The sequence below is a fragment of the Bactrocera dorsalis genome, chromosome 3 (genome assembly GCF_023373825.1).
Source record: "Bactrocera dorsalis isolate Fly_Bdor chromosome 3, ASM2337382v1, whole genome shotgun sequence".
NCBI lineage: Eukaryota > Metazoa > Arthropoda > Insecta > Diptera > Tephritidae > Bactrocera > Bactrocera dorsalis.
The window spans coordinates 78,837,509-78,862,090 of NC_064305.1; the positions used below are offsets into that span (position 1 = coordinate 78,837,509).

General features: G+C 34.9%; 1 protein-coding gene across 7 annotated transcripts in view; it reads left to right on the forward strand.

Annotated features, from left to right (window-relative positions):
• Positions 1–24,582, forward strand: part of LOC105229934 (protein Shroom) — a 329,015-nt gene that overhangs the window by 10,343 nt on the left and 294,090 nt on the right. The window lies entirely within an intron of this gene.

The following is a 24,582-nucleotide window of genomic DNA, read 5'->3' on the forward strand; positions in this document are numbered from 1 at the left end:
GTAAATCCCATTAGAAAACTTCGGGGACCTACAAGTATATCGTCACCCAAAATGCAAAACAACGTATCATAAAAAAATTAAAATTACGTGTTTCATTGCTTACGATTCACTACATCATATTACCAGTGGCGGACTCAAAGGGGGGAAATGTGTGAAAATTCATAGTTTTCTTTGAATATTCTGTACACTTCCTAAGACGAGTGCGTGCTCTGAAGAGTATCTTTTTCCATACTTCGCCGTATTAAAACGTAGTTGAGGACGAATTTGCTTTAAGATAGATTGATCAGCCTGGCGTTGTTGCATACGCATCATGACATTGAAGTCACTATAGAAGGAGTTCTCGAAAGATTCTCAAAACTAGGCCTAGATCGTTTTGGGTTTTTCTGTTCAATACATTAACTGACTACAGTTTTATACATAGCAATAAAGAATGTCAGTCACGCGTGTGTTTTAGTATTAGTAGAATTTCATATTAGAATTTCGATTTGAAATTTTTCCACCATGATATTAAACTGTATAAAGACTACTATAGATTGGCGAAAACTGGCCAATCAAAATCGACTTCTTGTATAGAAAATTTTTTTATTTGTGAAAGTTATTATAGCTTCGACAGTCGAAATTAACGTTTTTGTTTGATTGATTTCTTATATATATTTGAATCGCTTAGCAGATCAAAAAAAAGAATTTTTGAAGTTGATAATGATGTGTGGACCAATATTACATTTACAGCAATATTACTCTCTTGGCTGCCTATAACAATGGCTTTTGACAAATTTTCTTGACGCCTTTATTATTTCGATTCCCTTCGATTTGCCAGCATACCTTTTGATTCGTATGTGTTTTCTGCAAATTATCTTTGGAAAATACCGCAGTTGTAACATAACCTTTATTTAACCAATTATATGTTTTTCAATCATGTCTGGTGCATTAGAACAATATACCTCTCGTATACTCTTCGCAGTATGCATAGATTGGAAGAGAAGCAGAAAGGTTAAGAACAATTTTTGAAGTGATTTCTAAAAACACTATATTCAAATAAAAAGTACATATAATATGGAAAAAAAATGTCAGGATCTTCATAACATGTGTTTTTGGCATCTTCTCAAGCAATCTGGCCTTGGTCAGAAATTTACATTAAAAGAGAATTATTATAAACATATTTCGGTTTATTCAGTTCAAGAAATTGTAGATAACGAAAATATTATATAATTTGAGTAAAATAATAAATTTAAAATACCAGATTTCGTTTGAATATATTATATTTAAACACACTTTATATGTTTTTACTGCATTTATGTATACATATGTATATGAATTATATATAAAAGGTACACGAGCAACTGCTATTAAATTTTTTGCTGCCAATCACTCGGTGATTTATTGAAAACTTTGCACCCTAACCACGCCTACCTTCAAGTCTGCAGCAGTTTATGGCATTTTTGATTTCATTTAAAATTTAAAAATTGAAACTCAAAAATTGACCTCAAAAACGGCATGCCGACAAACTGTCGAATTTTATTTTATTAATAAATGCTAAGCGATTGCGAATATCTACAAATAAGTCACCTTGCCAGCGCGTTAATGCATTTTGTGACCGCCATAAGAGATTTATATAATTAAAAAACAAAAAAATAAAAAATCATGAATGTAAAAAAATACACATGAAGTTCATTGGCTTATCTCATTGTGCATTGCAAATATAATAAAAGAAATCAGCAGCTTTATCTGCGCTTGCCGCTTGCGTACTTGTTGTTGTTTCAATATATTTTATTTAATTTTTTTGCTTGTTCAACTCAATAAACGTCTTCATTAACATGCGTATTAAGAAAAAAAAGAAGAATAACAACAATGCTGCATTAAATATGAAACGAGGCGTGAGATAGCAGTTGACGATATCAGCGCCTCTTTTGTTTGTAAGCTGTTAATTTTTATTGTTGCTGGTGTGTGTTATTTTTTTCATTTTTGTAACAAAAGCTGGAGCGTAAAGCACTAGTAGTCTATGTCTATAAAAATTCCTGAAATCATTTTTAAATCACCAGTTTTCGTTTATCAAATAGTCGGCGTACAAAACCAGTTGCACAATAAATTTTAAACACGCCCACACAAGGGCTCAACTAGTTATGTAAGTGTGTGAAGGAAGCACAAAAAGTATGAAGAAGTTTTATATCTATACATATGTATATAAGTATATACTAGATATATAGTTGTGGACAGCGAAATAGAGCATTGGATTAACTGTTCTCTAATATGGAATGATGATAGACTAAGAGACATATTCCAAGTGACCTCCGTATGAAGAAAACAAACAGAAATTTTAGAAATTCTAGTAGAATTGTGAACGGTAGGTTAGGTTATACAGTGCTTTGTGATACCATAAAAATAGCAATTTCTGTAATTCGAAATGATTCGAGATTGTACGTCAACATAGCTCCTTCTGACCAATAAAAATTTGTTCTGGCGTTTTATTTCTATTCCCTCGACAACGATAGAATATCTGAAATTGTGAGCACGCAATGTTTAAGCCTTAATTGGGACATTCAAGAAGGAAATGCTTAGATGATTCCATCTCGTCTTCTTCCATACAGCTTCTGCAGCCGGCATCGAGTAAGATCCTCAACTTTACAGCAAGAACGCCACATGAAAAAGGCCTATTAGAACACCTGCAGAGGCCAGCCTTACTGAAGGCAAAGACTCACTCATGCTTACGCTCGAGAGTGGGATAAAATAATCGTACGAAAGCGCATGAACCGATGGCAGCCCAGTTCTGGCCATTTATCTCCGAAGTCCAGCTATTCAGTAGTAGAATACAGGAGGAGAGAGTAGCACTGACCCGTTCTCATTCAACATAGGCTTGGATACCCTTCCTTATTAGTTCATCGGCTTGCAGTTGACTGCGATTCCGCTGTGACCTGGCATCCTTACTGGTTTTATCTCAAAGTAACTCGCTGCCAAATGACAACGAGGTTCGGCTTTCCTTAACCAGCGCACGGTTAGTGAGCTCAAGGCTAGTAACGGCGCTTTGCGATCGGAGTGGATAATTACTGCCCTGAAGGAGGCTTCGGAGTAAAAGTTCTGCTACCTTAATGGCAGCAGCGTAGGATTGAAAAACGTTGCAATAGTAAGGAATTCTGAAAGTGAGGTTACTAGAGAGCTCCCGACAATGTATCTCTCCATCAATTTTCCCCTAACCGTATGACTCATTCTTATAGAAGCTTACTTTCCCTCTCCTCACATCTCCCTCGCAGGTATTTATGTGTGCAGAGAAAAAGCTACCAGAGTTTGGTTAGGCGACTCCATGATTCAAACGATCCGGTACAAAGTCAAAGCTTGTGAGAATTTGCAATTGTTCAGACACATGTTCATTTAGAAACCTAGATTCTGATAGCAACTTTCACGGCCATACGCACCTGCTGATGAGAGCTGCCCGTTGAACTCTCTTGAGCTTCCTTGCAATTGTTTATAAAGTCATAAAATTTATTAGAACAGAGTAGACTATTCTTAATAATAAGAACCTTAAGTTACGTTAATTCTGTAGAGGCCATTTGAGAGGTTTTCCTGGGACATGAACACAGTGGACATTCAATAATACATTACGGACCAAAAGTGTGAACACAGTCGACTAACTTTTTAAGTCTTCAAGCAATCAAAGCGATAAAAAATTGAAAGAGATCATTCTCTAACTACGTGGACGGCATAGAACAATACGCTGACCAGACTACGGACGCAGCTAACTTCCGAGAAGGACTGACTACCATTGGATGACGTTTACGACATCTTAGCTAATACCTGCCATCCTAACAAGGATTAGGTATCCATTACAACAACAGCATAGAACATTGCACGATTTCGATTTAAAATCGCTTCGATATTGATACAGTATTCTCCAGATCTGATATCAGTGAGTTTCAGACCTTTAGAGAATGTTCGCTGGAAAGATATTCAACGACTTAGTGCCGAGGTTGAGGCATAATTTGAAGCAGAGAACAAATAATAAGACTAAAATCGTGACGAAAAGTTGCAAGATCGGGCGACTAACCGATCAATCATGAACTACATACCTGCAAAAAGCAAATTTATTTTTCTCTAACGGTATTTACATATATATGCAATGTGTTTAGCTATCGTCTGTAGGGCAACCCTGAAATAATGAGGTGACTTTATGGTTCAGTAGCTGTAATGTAATTGTAGATATATTTATACATAGAAATTTAAATACATACATACATACATACAAACCTACATATACCGTATGCAAGTGCAGACTGTTATAAAAATAGTTACGCTACAGCATTCTTAAACTCAAAACAAAGCCGAGCAAACATTGACAAATGCAACAAAATTTCCATTTTCTGCTTAACAAAAACAAAAAATAATAATAACAATAAAGCAGCAAAGACCTAAAACACTTCATGCATTTTTTCCACATGCCAACTTCGTTGAAAAGAATAACAAAAGGCATATTAGAAATACCAGCAGCTGAGAAGTGCTTGCTTAGTGGCGACCTTGTCGCAGTTAAATGACACCAACAACAATAAGAAAATTGAGAAAAAGCCACACAGACAAGTATCGCACTTGATAATAATTACCGCGTGGAATACTACAAGTGTAAATAACTACAAAGTCATCTACAAATATATATACATACATATCTACTACTTATCTACAAACATATATACCATACACACACACATAAGTAAGCATTTAATATTTTTCATATACATATTATGCATAATAACTTTTGATATCCGAGTGCCTTTGCGCGAGTAGGCCTTTAGTGCTTAATCACCATTACCCCACACATACATACATACATATGGATGTGCATATATTCACACATAGACCGCGTATATATATGTACAAGCTGCTGCGTGCGCTCCATTGCGGCAATCGTAGGTTTTGTTTACCTTTATAACTGTTTGTTTGCACATTTAATTGTCAGCTGCAAGTCATATTTGTCATATTTTCAGCTCGCATTGTTGTTGCATTTGTTGTTGTACTCTGTGCTGCCTATTTTTAAATGTATTTCAAGCATTGTTTCTATCTAATCTTATCAGTCAGCCAGCACCGTTACTTAATCAGCCGCCCGATAGGCTGTGGAATGTTTGAAGCGTGGCGGGGCGGCGTTGTCAATTTCTCACAAAGAAAAAATTTCGTGGCTGAAATACTTTATTCAGCGAGTTTTAATTGTTATAAATGTATATTATTGCTTAAAACATACATACATACTTATGGTACATATGTATGTATATACTTACAAAGGTAATGGCATTTTGAAGGAATGTCAGCTTTATTTGTTGACTGGTAGATAAAATTATTTTACACAAATGTAATTAAGCACAGCTGCAAGTACATATAGACTTTTGTAAACGTAAGAAACATATCTACATATATGTATGTATACAAATACATATATATATATATATGTATACTCACATATAATATATCTAAGGAGTACTATGCTTCAACCATACCCAAAAGGTTGTAATAGAGTAAAAAAAAACTTCAAAAGTTTAATTATAGAATTTGAATTAATTAGAAAATATTTTTTTAATGGAGTTTCAAAACAAAAAATTTAATTCTTAGCAAATCTGAAAATATTCCCATATTCATATTTAAAATATTGAATTAAATTCATTTTGGATACTATATTACAGTGGGCAAGAAATAGTAAGACTTTTTTAATTTCAATTTCGCACGAAAAGACATTCGCTGAAACATTTAGTTTTCTACGTTCGTATGACTGTCAATGACGTCTGTGCTAAAAGTCACATCCAAATAATTATTAGTGTTTAGTATGCGCTTGCCTTTCAGAATACATAACGTGATTCGGCGATTTTCACGATGAGTGCATCAGTTCAACAAAGAAGTTCCATTAAATTTTGTGGGCGGAATCAAAGTTCTGGTGCCAAAACGTTCAGAATGTTGGAAAGGGTCTTCAGTGATAATTGTTTGTTGCGAGCAAGTGCTTTCGATTCGTACAAATTATTCAAAGAGGGTCGAGAACGTGTTGACGATGAACCACGTCCAGGACGGCCATCAACATCAACTGAGGATCAGCACGTCAATAAAATAAAGGAATTGCGGTTTGAGAATCGACGATTGACAGTCCGAGATCTTACTGGCATCTTTGGGATATCGGAAGGATCAGTGAAAACCATGTTGAAATATCATTTAAACCTTAGAAAAGTGAAAGCTCGATTTGGTCCAAAAACTCTCAATTTTTTCATAAACAGCGTCTTGTTAACGTCTATGAAACAATGCTTTTCGACTACAAGGATGTCATGAAATGTATTATTGATAGTGATGAGTTTTGGATCTATACTAACGTCGCGGAAACAGACGATCAATTGGTCGGATATCGTGGCAAAGGTGAGACGAAAAATCGCGTCAAACCAGTTCAAAAATTAAGGTTTTGTTGACATTTTTCTTCGATTATCGAGGTGTGGTGCACTCCAAATCCCTTGCGAGCGGCCAAACTGTCAACAATGAATACCATTTGAGTGTTTTTCGTTGTTTGCGCGAAGCTATTCGTAAATAGAGGCCGGAATTATGGACCGACATCACTAGGATTTTGCACCACAATAATGTACCGTCGATTGATTCTTCCGTGTATTGATTCTTCGTGCATTTTTCGCAAAATTTTCAACCAATATCATGCAGCAACCCACGTATTCGTCTGATTTGGCTCCGCGTGACCTACGGTATTATAGCAAATTCAAATATCCGCTCTGGGGAACCCGTTTTGAGTCACTTGAAATCATTGAACGTGAATCGTTACGCGCATTGAAAAATATTCCGGAAAGGCAGTCTTATTGAAAATAAAGATCGTCCGTGTTAGAGATGGCAAATACATTGGTAGAAGGAAGTTCTATGCAAAGTGTGTGCCACGTGAGCTCACGTTTTGACCACGTTGACGTTTTCAAGCGTAATAAATCCGAGATCCTGAGCTTTTGCGTCAATATGTGGCAATAAATTAAGAATGGCTCCATCATTTCACTGCAAAGTCCAATCGACAGTCATCCGAGTGAACTGCACACGATAAACCCGCTTTAAAGCATGGAAAAACACAACAGTCGGCTGGCAAATTTACGGTGTCTGTATTTTGGCATGCGCATAGAATAATTTTTATTGACTAACTTGAGAAAGGAAGGCCCATAAAGGGAGACTATTACATAGCATTATTAGACCATTTGAATGACGAAAGCGCCGAAAAACAGCTGCATTTGAAGAAAAAGAAAGTGCTGTTTCACCAAGACAAAGCATCGTGTCACAAGTTAGTGAAAACGGTGGCATAAATCTATGAATTGGACTTCGAATTGCTTCCGCATTTACCGTACTCTGCCGATCTGACCCCCAATGTTATTTTCTGTTCTCAGATCTCAAAAGAATTCTCACTGGGAAGTCATATTCGTCGAATGAAAAGGTGATCGACGAAACTGAGGACTATTTTGAAGCAATAGACAAATTGTACTAAAAGGCTGGTTTAGGAAAGTTGGAGGCTCGCTATAATCAGTGTATCATCATTGAAAGGAACTATGTTGAGTAAAAAAATGCCAAAAATGTGTTTTACTATGGTAGGCTGTGGAATTTTTAATTGATCTGTTAGTTCCCAGTATATTCGAAGTGTTTACGTCAGCAAGTTTCATCGGGTGCAATTTTAAATGCTTTTTTCTTGAAAATATATTTTTCAAATCGTACATATCGTACACAGTGAAATTTTCTTAGTTTTTCTGTAAACTTGTGTTACCAAAGTATTTGACCTATTAATCATTGACTGCTGTGATTTTCATATATTGCTTGCTAGTAACATGTATGTATATCACGGCAATGCAGGTTTTATAGATCTTATATTAGGGTGGGCATAAAATATCGAATAGATTTTGAACGGTGAGGTTCACGAAAGCTTCATAATTCTAAATACAAGAAACCATTTTTTTTAGAAAGAATTCTTTTCCAATTATAAAGGAAAATAGAAAAGTGAAAAGACCGGCACTTTTCTATTAATTTCAAGGCTCATAATTGGACAGAATTTTTTGAGAAGCTCAACAAACAATTTTCCATAGTATAAAGTGGAAAAAATAACCAAAAATATGGCATTATTGTATGAATATTTACATACAAGTATATACACGAGTACAAATGAAATAGAAGTGAATATCTAACAACACAAACAACATGTGTAATGTTACTAAAAAGCCTGTTTCTGCTTAGTGCCAACAGCATATGACCTTTAACCTTCGCGTACAACGGAAATGTACCTGTTTGCCAAATTGCCCGGGGCGTAGCGTGTTTCTCCAGAATTTTCCCACTCTTTTAAATACCAGAACACGTTGCGATTCAGCGCAAACAGCTCAACATAAATCTCATGTGTGTTTTATATGTACATATGTGTGTGTGTGGTTGAGTGTGGAAACAAATTTCGAGCAACGCGTTTGCCGTCCGTCCGCTGCTGGAATGAATATGCAGTTCCGTAAAACGCCAACAGCGAGAAAACGTCAAAAGCGAACAAAAAGGCAAACAAACAAAGAAAAGCGAGCAAACAAACGCACAAACAACCAAATAAGCAAAGATAAGAAAATCAAATAAATAATGATGACTTCAAAGGGTTCAGCAAGAGAAAAGAAAGCGAAAAAAGAAGGCAAAAACACAACATGAATGTGTGTTTGTATATACGTAGGTAGACATTAGGGGAACAAAGGGGAAAAGGCATGGCAATAATAACTACAATATCTATAAATGCAACAATAACACTTTTAACAAAAACAATATCAACAACAATAACAACACCTACAAAGGCATATAAAGGTAAACAATGGAGAGCAAAGCGTGAACGCGTAAGACAAATCGTGAAAATCTATGCTTTGGTGGCATAAAATGAGCTGTTTTTGTTGTAGCTAAACAGCCAACACGCTCTGTGTGTGGTGTTGCATGGGAAATTCTCATTGCTGCTGCTGCTGTTGGCGTTGGTCGACATCTGCATGACAGCCGCCACAAGCACAACACGCAGTTAATGGCAAAGCTACTTGCTGATGTTGTTGTTTTTGTTGCTGTTGTTGTTATTATGCTTGGCCAGAAAAGCTAAGAAACAGATGACAGCATCGGATACACCATATTATACACACTTGCTTGTACACCTTTATGTTGTATGTGTGATGTGCAAAAAAGTTGGTTGGCGGCAGAAGCGGCAGCTGCTCATTAAACAATGCCCCAAATAATATATAATTACATACGAATATTAAAAAGCAGCGAAACGACCACAAAAGGTACAATGCTGCGAGTATAACAATACAATTTTAAAATAATGTCATAAAAATGAAGAGGAAGACATGTGGCAGCTTAAGTTAAAGGCTTTGTGGAGCGTCTTCTATATAGCATATGTATTTATATATTTCATCTCTATTATTATATATGCCACATATATTTGTTTGTGCGTATGTGTGAGATTTCGCACACTTGCAACGCGAATTAATTGGAAATTTATGCATTGAAGGTGTGTTCGGACAGACAGACGGCAGTCGCGGGCAACAGCACTGGAGGTAGCGCAAAGAGATGCAAATTTATGAACTAACTTACTCATCGTCACTTAAAATGCAAAACAACATATAATCAAAAAAATCAAATTTGAGTTTTTTATTCACTATATAACCATTATATAACCGTTTTATAACCAAAACTCAAATTTCGTTTCAATTTTTATTTACTTATATGTACATAATATACATATACCGTAAACAGTTGTACATACTAAATTTATAACTGTGTTCTTAACCCATAACCCCTTAAAACTAAAGCCAAAGAAATAGAATTAGAAATTTTTGAAACTTTCCTCCATTTCACCAATATAAATCATCTTCGATTCGGCACTTTGCTGTTCGCTTAATAAAAAAATTACATCTGCCTGCGATACTCTTCCAAAATTGTCGAAGAAATTCAAAGGCCAATTTCGAACAATGGTATAAGGAAAAACTTTGAGACATTAAAAAAAAGGATTTTCTCTATGCTTAAGTTCTGTATTCGATATGTATAAGAGAGCATGTAGATTTATCAATATATGCAACATGAACTTAAATTCCTAGCTGATATGTGAATTTCGGAACGATAATATACAAAATTAGATTATTAAAACTTGTATACCAATTTAGACCATTTTCGAGGTTTAGTATTTTTGAAATTTAGTCCACTTACACATAAAGGTTATTTCTTTGTACAAATAATTAATAAAGCGCTATAACCACTTATCATTCGATGCATTTTTGATTATGCCAGTTTAGTATATTTATACCAGTTGTTCGTTCTATTCTCTACGCTCGAAGGCTTGATAAATCGTACATATTTACTATCAACTCTTAAATTCCCAGCTGATATGTGAATCGGTATGTTAATATTAAAAATTAGATTATTAAAACTTTTAGACCAAATTCGACAATTTTCGAGTTTAAGTATTTTTCAAAATTCAGTCCACTTAGATATAAGACTTATATTTTTTAACAAATAATCATTAAAGCCATATAACCACCTGTCATTCGATACATTTTATGTCAGTTTAGTATATTTATACCAGTTGTTTGTTTAATTCGCCACACTCAAGGGGTTTATAAATCGTACATATTTACTATCAACTCATAAATTCGCAGCTTATGTGTCAAAAATTAGATTATTCAAACCTTTAAACCAAATTCAACCATTTTCGAGCTATAGTATTTTTCAAAATGTAGTTCATTTAGACAAGAAGCTTATATATTTGAACAACTAGTCTCTTTAAGAATATTTTTTTTTTTAACGAATAAAGAATATATACAAAGGCATTACTAGGTTCAGACATTTTTTTCATACAACACAGATTTTCAGAATCATATTTTTTTGCTCAACGAGGTAAAAATTATTTTTTGAAGACCGGTAGGTAGCTTTCAAAGTAAAACATTTGGAAAAATTTGATGTTCGACGCAAGAAAGAAAAGTGTCAAACTTTAAGATTTTAAACCCGTTTTCAAGCATTAAGCAACTAAATACCACTCTAGTCTAGAAATAAAAAAAAAAACATTTTTTTATATTGTATTTTTAAAGTTTAACATTCAAGCATTTGCTGAGTAAAGAATTTTTCAAAATTCAAATTATTTTCGGAGATATAGAGGTATGTATTTTGCTGTCTCGGCATTCAAATTGGCTTGGTCGCATATGAGACTTTAAACGCGGTTTGCCCGAAACTGTCTTTTTCAAAGCGACGCCCATGATTTCTCAGGTTCTACAGGAGCGACTTAACTGAAACTATTAGAGAGTCTTCTTTATAGACTTGGCTATAGCTGAAACTCTCCATATCCAAAAAATATAGTAAAATTTTTACTATTTTAAAAAATTCGAAACAGTCAAAAAGTAGTACAAAAAATGGAACAAAAATGGAGTTTTTTAGACAGTCGCCAATTAAAAGAAGAAGAAGAATTAGTGGAAGAAATTGATTCCAAATTGTTTGGTGTTTGTTTATTTTGTGAAAGAATTTCGTTCAAACTTTTCCATAGAATCATACATTGCGGCATTATTCTAATAAAATGGACCTCCTCATAGTTCAGAAACTTTCTAATATTAGCTGAGATGGCATCAATTAAGACTACAGATATAATATATAACATATTCATTGAAGTTCTCACGCACCGCTCAGGAAATATTGAGCAACACGCTTTATAAATGTGACAGAGAGTATGTTCGTCAGCTACACGTTTTGAGTGGGATAAGTCATAGTACAGTTAAGAAGCAGGTAAAGGCATCTGAGTCCCCAATAGTTTGCATAGCAAAGGACTTTAAGATGTTGTCTGCGTTGCTTTCTTCTTTGCGGCTTAAATGTTTGAGGTATTTGTTGAAAAATGTAAAAATCATGCCATTTAATGAGGAAGGGTTCATGGTATTTTGATTATTTAATAATGACTTAGTTATAATGTTGGTTGTCTAGTGGTTTTACGATAGATCCCATTTTCCGAATAACAACATAAAAGAAAGCCGCGGTGATAGCAAATCTGTTTTTTGCTATGATAAATCGTTTCAAAAAATTCAAAAAAATTTGCAAGTTTGAAGAACAGACTTTCTCTAAAATTCGAAAACGTCATTTCGAAAACGATAATCTTTTCCGACGATGCCTTCGAAAATGAGAATTGAATTTCGGCAATCCCTCAGTAGCAGTTTTGTATGCAAATTATGTGACACATAAAGCTTCCTGAATTCGAATTCGTCGCTGCTTGGTTCCACTCAGTTTTCGGTTGATTTGCAATCTTTATTCTGTTTTTTTTTTTTTTTTTATTTTTTTCAATTTGCTGGCGAAAATCATGTTGTTGCTGCTTTTGCTGCTGCTGCTCCTCAACACATTAACCTTATATTAAAATACATAAATTTTTGTGTTGTTATTGTTGTATTGTGCAGTTGACAGTTAGCAAGTGGGTTGCATATTTTTCAACATCTTAGTTTTTTGCGCTGATTTATGATTATATGCGCATGCAACACGCACACAAACACACACACTCACAGACAAATGTTGACTTGAGCTCGCTGCGGCTTTATTGCTATGTGCGCTTGCGACAGGTTCGTGGGTGTGCAAGTGAGTGGCATACGAATATAGAGTTATGCATAGCTCTTGGCTGCGCGTCTGTTTGGTGGTGTGTTGCAAAAGCAAAAAAACAACAACAAATATAAAACGGCAAAAAAATCTCGGCATCCCGCTGTTGCCATAATGTGGCAGTTTTTGGCAACTGCCGCAGCAACATGTGCAGGTTGCAACTTGTCAGCATGAAAGGCGGGCGCCAGCAAAAAAAGAGGTGTGCATTTACGTATGTATGTATGCTTGTATGTATGTTTTCATGCTCGTTAAGAGGAAGTTGCTCAATGTTTTGTTGTTGCGCATTGGTTTTTGGCCAAAATGTGGCACACATACCCACATACAAGTAGAAACACAGGCGACAATTCTCAGGCGATCATAAATTCTTACACACATACACAAACATCTGTGTATAACTGATTTGCAGAAGCCATCAGCCCACATTTGTATGCCGCTTTGTAGGCTTCCAGTCTTTCTCTTTTACTTTTAGTGGCAGACATGCATATGTATAAAGATATATATGTGTATATATGTATATATATATATGTATAAAAATGTATATGCAATTTACCGTTCTACTGGCTGTTCGATTTTCAGCGTCTGCTGCCACTTTTTTCCAAGCTTCCCTCTCACTTGGCTGCTTGCCTCGTCTTAGTGTTTGTCTTGCGCGCATTCTTTATTGTTTATGGCGTTAGCTTTTGTTCTTGCCACAACTTTTAGGTCAATGAAATTCATAATTTCGCTCAACGGCCGCTTTATAAAAAGCCTGCATTTTGTTGCAGTGAAAACTGTGTAAATTTCTTGCTTTTCTAGTGAGCTGTGAATTTTGTGGCATGCATGGCAAGTTGGCTTTTTTGCGGCATAGCTCGATAATAATAAGAACACAGGGTTTTATTACTAAGCATATTTATAATATAATCAAGTAAAAATTTGCTGTTTATAACACACTTTTGGAAACTTTTAGAAAGAGCTGCTAAAATTACATCAGCAAACACGAAGAACAGTTAAGATCATTAAGTTAAGGAGACTTTGAACAAAAAGTCTGACATTTTGCATTATTATTTAATATACTCACATCTCATTAGAAATTTTTTCTACTATCCTTTTCTTTTTAACATTTAATTTTACCAGAAATTTTCTGTTTGGACACAGTTCCGACTTGATTTTCAGATTACCCCTTCGTTTCACACTCCTCGAGAATAACATACTATTTTTTCGTTTAACATTCTTCGACGATGACAGAGTATATTGCATTTTACTGTTTCATCACTGTCATATTCTTCGTTCAATGACTTGACCAAATCCTACTTGGAGCATCTTAGACTGAGTAAGAAATGAAATTAGATCAACTACTACTCAGTTATCAATGATTCTAGTCGGTAATATGAAAGGAATGTCTGTTCTAATTGGTTGTACTATATATAGTGTTCTCAAATCTTTCTCTAAAACAGAGCTAGAAGAGCTCTATTACTAATCTTTTTGATAAAACTTTTATTGAAATTTTGCATTGTTTGATTAAGTTTAATGACTGGTCGAATGAATTCTATGCGTCATAGTTTAAAGATATATATTAACCTCCAAATAGTTTTGGAGTTATTTAAATACTATTTTCTTCGGCTATTTTAGAGGCCCACATGACCTGAAAACTAATATTTTCTTTAAGACAAATTCATTGTGATGAGCACAAAGTATATAGGTTTTTCTTCTCAGTTTGGCAAACATTAAGCGAGACATTCCAGATCATCCTTACTACCTAGTGTGCCGGGATTTCGAACTCTGATTTAAAACTATTGTGAAAAGGACCAAGAGTTCAGGTTACTTATAAAAGTTCTATACAGGAATTGTCGATGAAACTTAAAGGACAATATTGGATAATGACAGCGTAGAAAAGCTCGATAATACTGAGACTTGAGTATAGACATAATCACCGCAGGAAAACATTACACAAATACTTTTGTAACCCAAAAATTGTTCAATGAAAATCGGAGCGGTAGATGGTGAATACAACTCTGTGCTGTACTTATAGGTGTACATAGCGATCTTGGCTCAAAAGTTGGTTTTACACCGCTTCATTTTTGGTATCATAGGCTCTATGTTGCATTAACAATGGTCAATGATCTCCATTTTAAGATGGGCTTGTTTTATGTGTAATCTTTGTAATTAAAGAATACTCTAAAGAATATGTCGTATTACTTAAGACCTAGTTAAGAAATTTCTTGTTCCAAAATAGTTTCTATATATTTTTACGACCAAGACATTCTATACGACGTAGGTCGAATAATGAGATCCTCGCTGAATGAAAACCGTTCTTTGCGCCCTTCAAATTATTATATGAGGAACCGATTAACCAACTACTGTGCATTAAATGTAGCCAGTGAAGAGTACACAACATTCAGAAGTAAAAGCAGATATTTATTTTGAAAATATATATTTTATGACCAAACTAGAGAAAACGTTAAGTTCTTCTCCCTTCTCAATAGTTGGGGATACTTATCTGTGTAAAAATGTTCGGAAGAAAGAAACAAAGAATATTAATTCTAATAAGATAACTAAAATTATTCATCAACGTAATTCTAATGTTACAGACAAGATACGGAGTCCCTGGAATAGGAACCTTCCTCCTCGAGATACATCTTGTTATCATCGATATATGATTAAAATTACTATTAACTACATTTACTAAAAATTTCAGATATTCAATAACAAAAAAGGATATAAAAAGATATTTATCTTAATTTTGATCGGCCAATTTGTATGGTAGCCATATTCTATAGGTCCAATCTTAAAGATTTCTTCGGAGATTATAGTGTTGCCATGGCAAATAATTCACGCGGAGTTTCATGAAGATAACGGGTGGGCCATCTAACGTTTTAAATTTGAATTATCTATATTATAAATACCAATCGGAAAGTGACAGATGTTCAGTACAAAGTCTAAAATTTACGAAATGGGTCGCTATTCACTAGAAGAAAACTGGGAAATATTGACAGATTGGGCAGAAGATCGTTTGACCGAGGATGGTCAATTTTACCGAAAAATCATCTTTTCGTCAAATAAAAAAGTTTTCCATACAACGATTAGATTTTGATTATTAGGTTCCTATGAGAGCCACATATATGCTATAGTGATCCGATATGTCAAATTTCTTCAGATATTTTACCTACATATGTATATCGTGAAGATATCTCGTCGTATTTGAGGATCCATACATTAACATGATTTTGATTGATCAGTTTATATGGCAGCAATATGATATAATGATTCAATATCGGTGATTTTGACAAATGAGCAGTTCATTAAAGAGAAAAGAATGTGTTCAAAATTTCACACCGATATCCCAAAAACTGAGGAACTGGTTTGCATATATACCTAGACACGGTCGGATGGACATGGCTTATTCGACTCAGCTAGTCACGCTGATCATTTATATTCGTTTTGGATCTCTGACATTTTCTTTAAAATGTTATTTGAAATGTATGGGGTATACAAATCAACGATTTCTATTAAATAATTCGTCATTTGTTTGCATAATTTTTATTAATTCCTTTAACCTTTGCCTAGCAGCTAAAAACATCGAATACTTTTCGCATGAACTTGAGAATTAGCATATAAATGGCAGTGATTAAGAAGAATTAATTTAAAAAAGAATAACAACAACAACAATTCGATCTAGTGCAATTAAAACAAATAGCTTTTTATTATAGCAATAATGGTCAATGACATCACAACGATTGGAGTTGAAGTTGGAGCAAACTGGTTGGCAAGATTTGTGTGATAGTAAGAGTATAAGAGTAAAACTAAGTATAGAGTAACTGAGGATAATTAGATTTGAGAAATCAACATTTTGCCTTATACCTAAGTATTCTTATATGCAAATAGGACTAAGAGAGTGTACAGATAAAGAAAGGAATGCAAGTGCCGTGGCTAAGAATCGAAAGAAAAGCAAAAGTGAAGCATAAATTCGGTGAAACTCCAGATATTTGTTGTTTGAAAACTGTGTACGGAGTGGTAAAGGTACTGCAAAGGGCTGTGAGTGACTTACCTGTGCAGAGGTGCAAGTAGAAATACACACACACATAACCAAAAGTAAGCTGCGATCGTAAGAAAAGGTTCATAAGCAACGTTACCTTTGACAACAGATGAGGTTTTGTTGTTGTTCTCGTTGTGCGTAAGACACACGCTAGTTGACCGCTGTAACTAAACAACCAACTGACCGCGCACGTCGCTGCGCATGCGTACAACGCATAAGCAAATAAATTTGTATTGCTTAAAGACAGTCATATATACATACATATATATAAATGTACATACATACATACATTTAAATATACATATTTACATACATATAATACAATTAAATTTATTTCTTCCACTGCGTGTGCTTGTCAATTTTTTATATTTTTTCCACCACGACAATAAGTCGCCACAGACAGGCTCTTAAGTGCGTGTGGGCGTTTAAGAGATTTTTTTGTCGATTATTTCATTTCATTTTATTTGCTTTTATTTATTTTGAATTTTTTCATCTCAAGTTACGCTTGAGTGACAAACTAGACGCGTGGTTAGACGTATTACCCCTTGTTGTTGTTGTTGTTGCTGTTGGGATTTATTCGTCTCGCTGCGATTGGCGTTTGATGGCAACGAGATAAACGTCAAAATTCTGCGAGGCCAAGTTTAAAGCGCTGCTTACATACAAATGTGTATTAGGGTGAGCTCTAAAACAAATCGATGTAGAAAAAATTTAATCTACAAATACACAGAGGTAAAAATATATCCAAAAGGCAGTATTTTTGGCTTAAGGTGCCGGTAAACATTTGAAGTTTCTCGTATTAAGAATACCTAAATACCTGTTTTCATTAAAAATACCGCAAATCTATAGTAGTGTAAATAAAAAAAAATTCATCTTCTTGCAGAGCATAAAATTTCCTAAAGAATTTACCACAGTGGGATTATTTCTTTGCAAAAATTTATAGAGTTAGTTGTTTGAACGCCTTAATATTTTTATCTCGCATGAAGCTTCATAAAAATCTACCTCAATGAGATTTTTTCTATATAAACATTCTCATAAACTCAACAGGCTAGTTTTTTGGTTCACCCTAAGCATACATCTCGTAGAGGATGAGGATGAAGTTTCATAAAAAGTTTTCCTCAAAAAGTTTATTTTTTATTTGAAAATTTTCACACCCTCGAGAGGTAAATTTTTTGGCTCACCCTAATATATAAATATATTTACATTTAGAAAATATGTGTTGAATGGCTGTGCAAATGTTCACAAGCCAGTTAGAAGTGGTTTAAAGGTGAAGTGCGTGATTTCGATTTGGTAAATTATAAGTACTTTTAAGTGTTTTGATTCCGGTTCCGGTTTTCGAATTCTCTGCCTCAAGCTCTTCTCTATAGCATTGTATTCATTTTGTATTGCAAAAGTATATAATGAGAACCGCTGATGAAATGTTATAGATGACTTATGTATGTATATCATTGTTTCGTCAGTAGTAAAAGGCTCCTCAAAATACATTTCTTGAAATTCTTTAAGCAGCAGTTCATTGAATGAACAACTTAAGCAGGCTTGTGATCTTTTTGATGATTTGAAACTTTTTTCAGAGCACCTAACCATACGAACTACATATTTAGTAATATTTATATGTAAAAGTCTTAAGGTAGAACCAAAAAAGAAGTTTTGAGCCACTACTCGCTTGGAACTTAGAAAACAGGTTATGTTTTGAGACATATATTGGGAAGGAGTAACGATTTTATTGACATTGATGAGACCAGAGAAGTATCGGATCTTAAAAACGGTTAAAAATTTCTATTAGAAGTTTCATTATCTGAAATTTGACCTAAAATATTAAAGGAATCAAAGAAACCTAAGGAATGATCCATTTTGAGGTTCCCTACTTCTTTAAAGATAATAACAGAAACTTTATATTTAAAGGGGAAATGTTTATTATCATTTGAAAGAACATTCTTTAGCATTTATTTTTTGAAAATTAACTCTTTCAAATATTGGCTGCGACTACATCTCAGATGGTCCATCCAATTTTCGTTGACTCGTTTGAGCATTTCGACTGGTAACTGGCGATTGACACGCGTGCTGTTCTGATCCGGGGCCGCAACCAAAGAGGGATTGTCCGCATAAACTTTAGACTTTACATATCTCCACAGGCAAAAGTCTAACGGTGTGATATCACACGTTCTTGGTGGATAATCGACCGGCACAGAAATATGGACCGATGATTCGATCGGCCCACAAACAACACCAAGCCGTTGTTTTCTCAAAATAAAAGTGCAGCTCTAGAAGCTCTTCAAGTTTCTCTTCGTCCCAGGTGCGGCAATTTTGCTACACCTTTTAAACATCGGATCTTCTTGGTTCTTTTCACGAGCGAAAGCTGTATTTTGTACGGACAGAATTATATTTTTTTACTATTAGGAGAATCACGGCGACAATTTCAAGAACCCTTTGCCATTATACATCAAAACTATCCACTTATGCATTGTCTTGCAGAGACCTTCTGTCTTTGGTTAGCGTCTGTCTTTGCCTGAGTACGAATAAATATATCTACACATATACATATGTACATATATATATGTATAATGCTCCCCACTAATGGCTGTCACAGCATCGGAGCTGTGAATTTAATTTTAAATGCCAACGACAGGCGAAGCGATAAATAGACTATCAACAACAACAGCAAAACGCAACAACCAACTAAGTAAAATATTCTAAAATAAATGCATGCAAATTGACAAGGACACGCATGCCTTGAAATGCAAAGGCAGCAACAGCAACAACAGCAACCAAGTAATAAAAGTATAACAAGAGCGGCCAGCACACGCACTAGAGAATAGATAAAAATTCCAATATTGCAAATTAAATTTGCGAACTTGACGTGTCTGACACTGACGACGACAACGACGACGACGACGACACAACCAACCTGAGACAGCCGGAGACAAAGACGCAACCACAGTCGGAGCCAGCAACAACCAAGCGCTGTCAGCGACAAGGCAAGGTCTAGTGGTCCAGTGGGTTGGCGGTTGGTCTAAGACAGCGCGGTGGAGAGAACGCTTGTAGCTGGGCAAGATTTGTTGGACAGTCGCTGGCCTGCTGTGGCTGCTGCGTGCCGAACGCAGACATTAATGGCCAACTCGTTGACTCGGTTGAAGGTTGGGCGCTGGCATTGGGAGGTTGCAGATACGCGCTGTGGAACTTGCGCCGGATATATTGTGCGCATAAAGTATGTGGCGTAAGAAATGATAACGCGAAATATATGCGCTTGCATGCGTGAGTGTGTGTGTGTGTGTGAGGAATGCAAAAATGCGTGCAGCAACAATGTTGAGCAACTAGTGGCAGGCGTGGTGGCTGTTGTTGTTGTAGACATTGTGTTTTTGTAACATATTTTTGCTTTATATACATCTCATATTTTTGTTGTAATGCTGTGTTGTTTTTATAAAAAAAACTTTTGTTTTTTGTTGTTATTGTTTTGCATTATTCTTATACTTCTTTCTTGTTTTTGTAATTTATTGTTGTTTTATTTGCGTTATTATACCAATTTTTTGTTGTTGTAATTCTTATTGTTGTTGCATTTTTTGTTTTTGTATTCTTTCCTTTTGTTGTAATTTTTTTGTTGTTGTCAATGTCAATAACTTTGCGGCATACCAAGCTGCTGCCGCTGCCACCGAGGCTCATTTGACTACATACCACACGCTGTTGTTATTGTTGCTGTTGCCATTGCAATTGCAGTAATGCTTTGCTTTCTGCTTTGTTTTTGTTTATACTGTTTTATTGTTGTTGCGTTTTTTGCTCATCGCTGCTAGCATCTTTATCTACTGGTTGGCTGAACTCTATATTTATAGCAATGCCACAAAGTCAAGTTCTCGCTGCTAGCTGTTGCTGTTGCTGGTACTGCTTGTTGCTGTTGTTGTTCTTGACAATGCTGTTGGTTTTTCTGTACTTCTGCCTTTGTTGTTGTTTTCTGCTTTTTCTGTACTGCTAAGCCTACGCGTTGTCTAAGGAATTTCGAGCACTTAACACCACACACAGCAGCCCAAACTTGCAACATGCAACACACACACACACTTAAATGCATATAAAACTAATATCGCCACACATCCACATACATAACACGGCAATAGTTGTATTTTTAGGCCTAGCCAGCCACAGAAAGGTGCTCGAACTGAAGATGCAACATTGCGAAAAGCAACAAAAAACAACAAAAATAAAATGAAAATGAAAAAAATAAATAAAAATAGAAGGAAAAATAATATTAATAAATATATAAAAAACGCTAGAAATAGCGCGCTGCACCATGCGATGTATGTATGTGTGTGTGTGATTGTGGAAAAAAGCCTCGAAAAAAAGCCAACAGCGGAAAGTCTGAAACCGGAATTTCGAATTTGCTGCCACAAAAGCGCACATGCAATCAAACGCGCGCTGCACCGCGCCAGACAGGCAAGCGAATCCAGTCGCGCCAAGCCGGCAGTGCAAACTCGTTTGGGCTTAGGCAAGCGCAGAGCCAAGCCAAACGCCTCTGACTCCGGAACCAGCCATGCAACTAGTCAAGCATAGAAGGAAGGCACCTCTGAGCCGGGCACCCAAGCCACTCTGTTCTTGTGCGCAACCACGCACACATACACATACACACAGCGTTCTGCAAGCACCCAACTCTCCCCGCCACGTTGAGGCCGGCCGCGCTTGTGTTAGGAAATTCGCTTGAGCGCAGCTCGATTGGTTACGTTTTGGCGTTAAATTAAGCGAAAACTATGCGGCGTTGCAAATAGCGCTGAGGCCAATAGCTTGGGATGAACGCAATCGCAATGCCCCCACCGCTGCCTGTAGACGGGGTTTTTAGGAGCAGCAGTAGATAACTGATATGCCGAATGCGGCGAGTGGATTCGGCGGTCACCGGCTGGTGGGGCGTTGGGTGCGTGGTAAGCAGATTTAGTGCGGTGCGGCATGCCGAATGCACATAAAGTACAATGACACATTCTAAGCTGGTGGCTGGTGATGCTGGTGGCGCACTTTAAGTGTAAGAACGTTGTAAGTAAGAGCTTTTTGGTGTGCACACCATGTTGCAGCATCAAAATGAAATATTCGTTTGCTGCATGTGGCAGGTAATGTGGCAAGTAACGTCGGTTAATATATATAAAATGCAAAGTAGACACTTTATACGCGCAGAGGAGTGCAAGCAGTGGCTTGAAGGGGGAGAGGAGTGGGGAAATTGATTAAAAACGAAGTTTAGCTCTTTTGGGTCAAAATAGTTTGACTGGGTAGAGAGTGGATAGAAATATTAGTTAGATAATTCAAATATTTGAAAATATAAAAGAATATATTGAGGTTATGTTTTGAGACACCTCAATGTAATGCCACCCAAAATCTGCGAAGAGTGATCTAAAACTGTTAAAATTCCATGGGTTCCTTTCTAGAATCCTTAACTACTTATTACAGTACCGTACATATGTTTGTATGCATGGCTTAAACAGTTCGTGCTCCACCAACCCAACTCAAAATATTACATAATTAACAATTTGGTGCAGTTTAAATTCTACAAAAGAGTTACTTGCCATATTGCAAGAAAATACAACAACAGTGATTGACAAATAACTGTTATTATTGCAATATGGAGCACTGTTGATTCTAAGTGACAGGCAATGGAGACTCGAAAACTGACGCAGTAACTAAAAGTACCTGCGAACAAGCATAATAATGCATTTGAAAGAATATATGTAAGTGCATTTAAAGCTGCCCAGGTTCATATATAAGCACAAGCAACTAAGCGCTGACAGGGTTGCACAGGCGCAGCAAGCAGAAATGCAAATAATAAGTGGGTGTTTGTTATGAATTTCGGCTCCACTGCACTTCAATTTTGCTTTCATTTCTCTTTTCAACACATTTTCGGTCTTTTCTTCCTGCTTTATTTGCCGCGACTCACCCACCTGTTGCCAACCGAGGAGCGAGCATTCACTTGCCTGTTGCTTATTTACTTCACTTTTGAGTTTTTGGTGGTTTATATATATGTATATACGAATACATATCTTTATATATTTATAAATATATGTAGTTGTATATAAGATTTGCGTTATGGCTGTGTATATAATAAGAATGTTAGCAGTTCATATGAAATGGAAGACGTGAAGAGCATGCGCTTGTCCGCGGGGCATCCGTCAACTTCTTTTGGAAATTGCATATAATTTTGTCGCCGTAATGAGGGGCGTGTGCGGTGATCAATTGTGCGGCAAATATTTATGCAAAACATCAGAGTCCACTTGTGAAACAAATATAAAGCGGCAACGTTTCATGAGAAATATATGATTTCATGAGAAGAGGATATTTAATAAGTATATGTATATATGTAAATTAAGGCAGCATATTACATACATACCATACATAACAGCAGCTAATGAGCACAGTGAGGCATTTTTGGAACAATTTGTAGTATTTTTAAACATTTCTAATAATAAAATGAAAATTGGGAAGGGTTAAGCGAAAAACCTAACTAAAGAATGCAGATATAAAAGCTCAGATGTTAGCAAGAAGAATGGCAAGAATTGCGGTTTTCTGTGTTTAATTAAATTTTTGAAGAAATTTCAATGATACTAAAAAGTAAGTTGTTGAAACTTAATATTCAAAAAAATATAAATTTTTCAAAGAAACGAAGAACAATTTTTGGAATGAAAATCCTTCTGCTGATATAAGAAATAATAATATGCAATAATAGGTAAATGAAAACAAATCCCGACAGAATACAGCTTTCATACAAACTAAACGACCAAAGACAAGTTCTTGTAGGCAAAACTTTTTCGATTGAGGAAACATCTTCGCGAAATTAGACCTGGATAAGTGTTCAAAGCGACGCTGCATTTTCCAAATATAATGTTCAGATCGGATCACTAAAGATGCCGCTGCCATAGGAACTGAACAATTAAAATGAAAATAAAGATCTTTTTATAGCTTTTTATGATATAAGAAATGCATCTGTAAAGGGTATTAAAGCTTCGGTGGAGCCAAAGTTAACATTTTTTCTTGTTTGCCTTAAATTTTCAAAAAAAAATTATTTTTTGGAGAGAAACCGGCAATAACACATAATAATTTGAATATGCAAGTAATATTGCAAAATATTGTTTTTAACAAAAAGTAAAACCACAAAGAAAATTTTTACAAGGAAAATTAGAATAATTTTTTTTACAACAAACATTTTTCACAAACAAAAATATTATACAAAAAAAGTTGTACGACAAAAAACTTAAAAAAAAAGAAAAATATTTTTACAACTAAAAGTTTTTACGAAAAAAGTACTTAAAAAATTGTTTTTGCCACTAAAACATTGTAGGGCAAACAATTTTTACAAAAGAAAACATTAAAAAAATAAAAAATAAATGTTTTTGCAATTTACGTTTAATATTGTTTGTTACAAAAAAAAAAATTACAAAAACAAATTTACAACAAAAAAATTTTACAACAAAAATATTTTACAAAAAAATTTTACAACTAAAATTTCGCACAGCAAACAATTTAAAAAAGAAAATTTACCAAAAAAAATTACAACAAAAAATCCAACAACAAAAATTAAAAAATAAAAATGATTTTACAACAAAAATTTTGTACTACAAACATATTTCACAACAACGAAAAACCTTTAAAAACATAAAAGTGTCTTTACAACTAAAATTTTTACAACAACAAAAATATTTTTAAAACAAAAAATTTGTAAAAAAAAAAAATTTCAACAAAAAATTTTTACAACAAAATATAATACAAAAACATTTTCAAAAAAAGGTCTTTGAAGCTTAAAAGTGGTTTTATAACTAAAATTTTTTACAACAACAAGAAAAACTTTTTACAACTAAATTTTTGCTCAAAAAAATTATATTAAAAATTTTTTACAACAAAAAATATTTTTCCATTATTTGCTAATTTTTTATATTTCGCATTTATCTAAAATTTCAACTAAAATTTTTACAACAACAAAAATATTTTTAAAACAAAAAATTTGTACAAAAAAAAATTTCAAC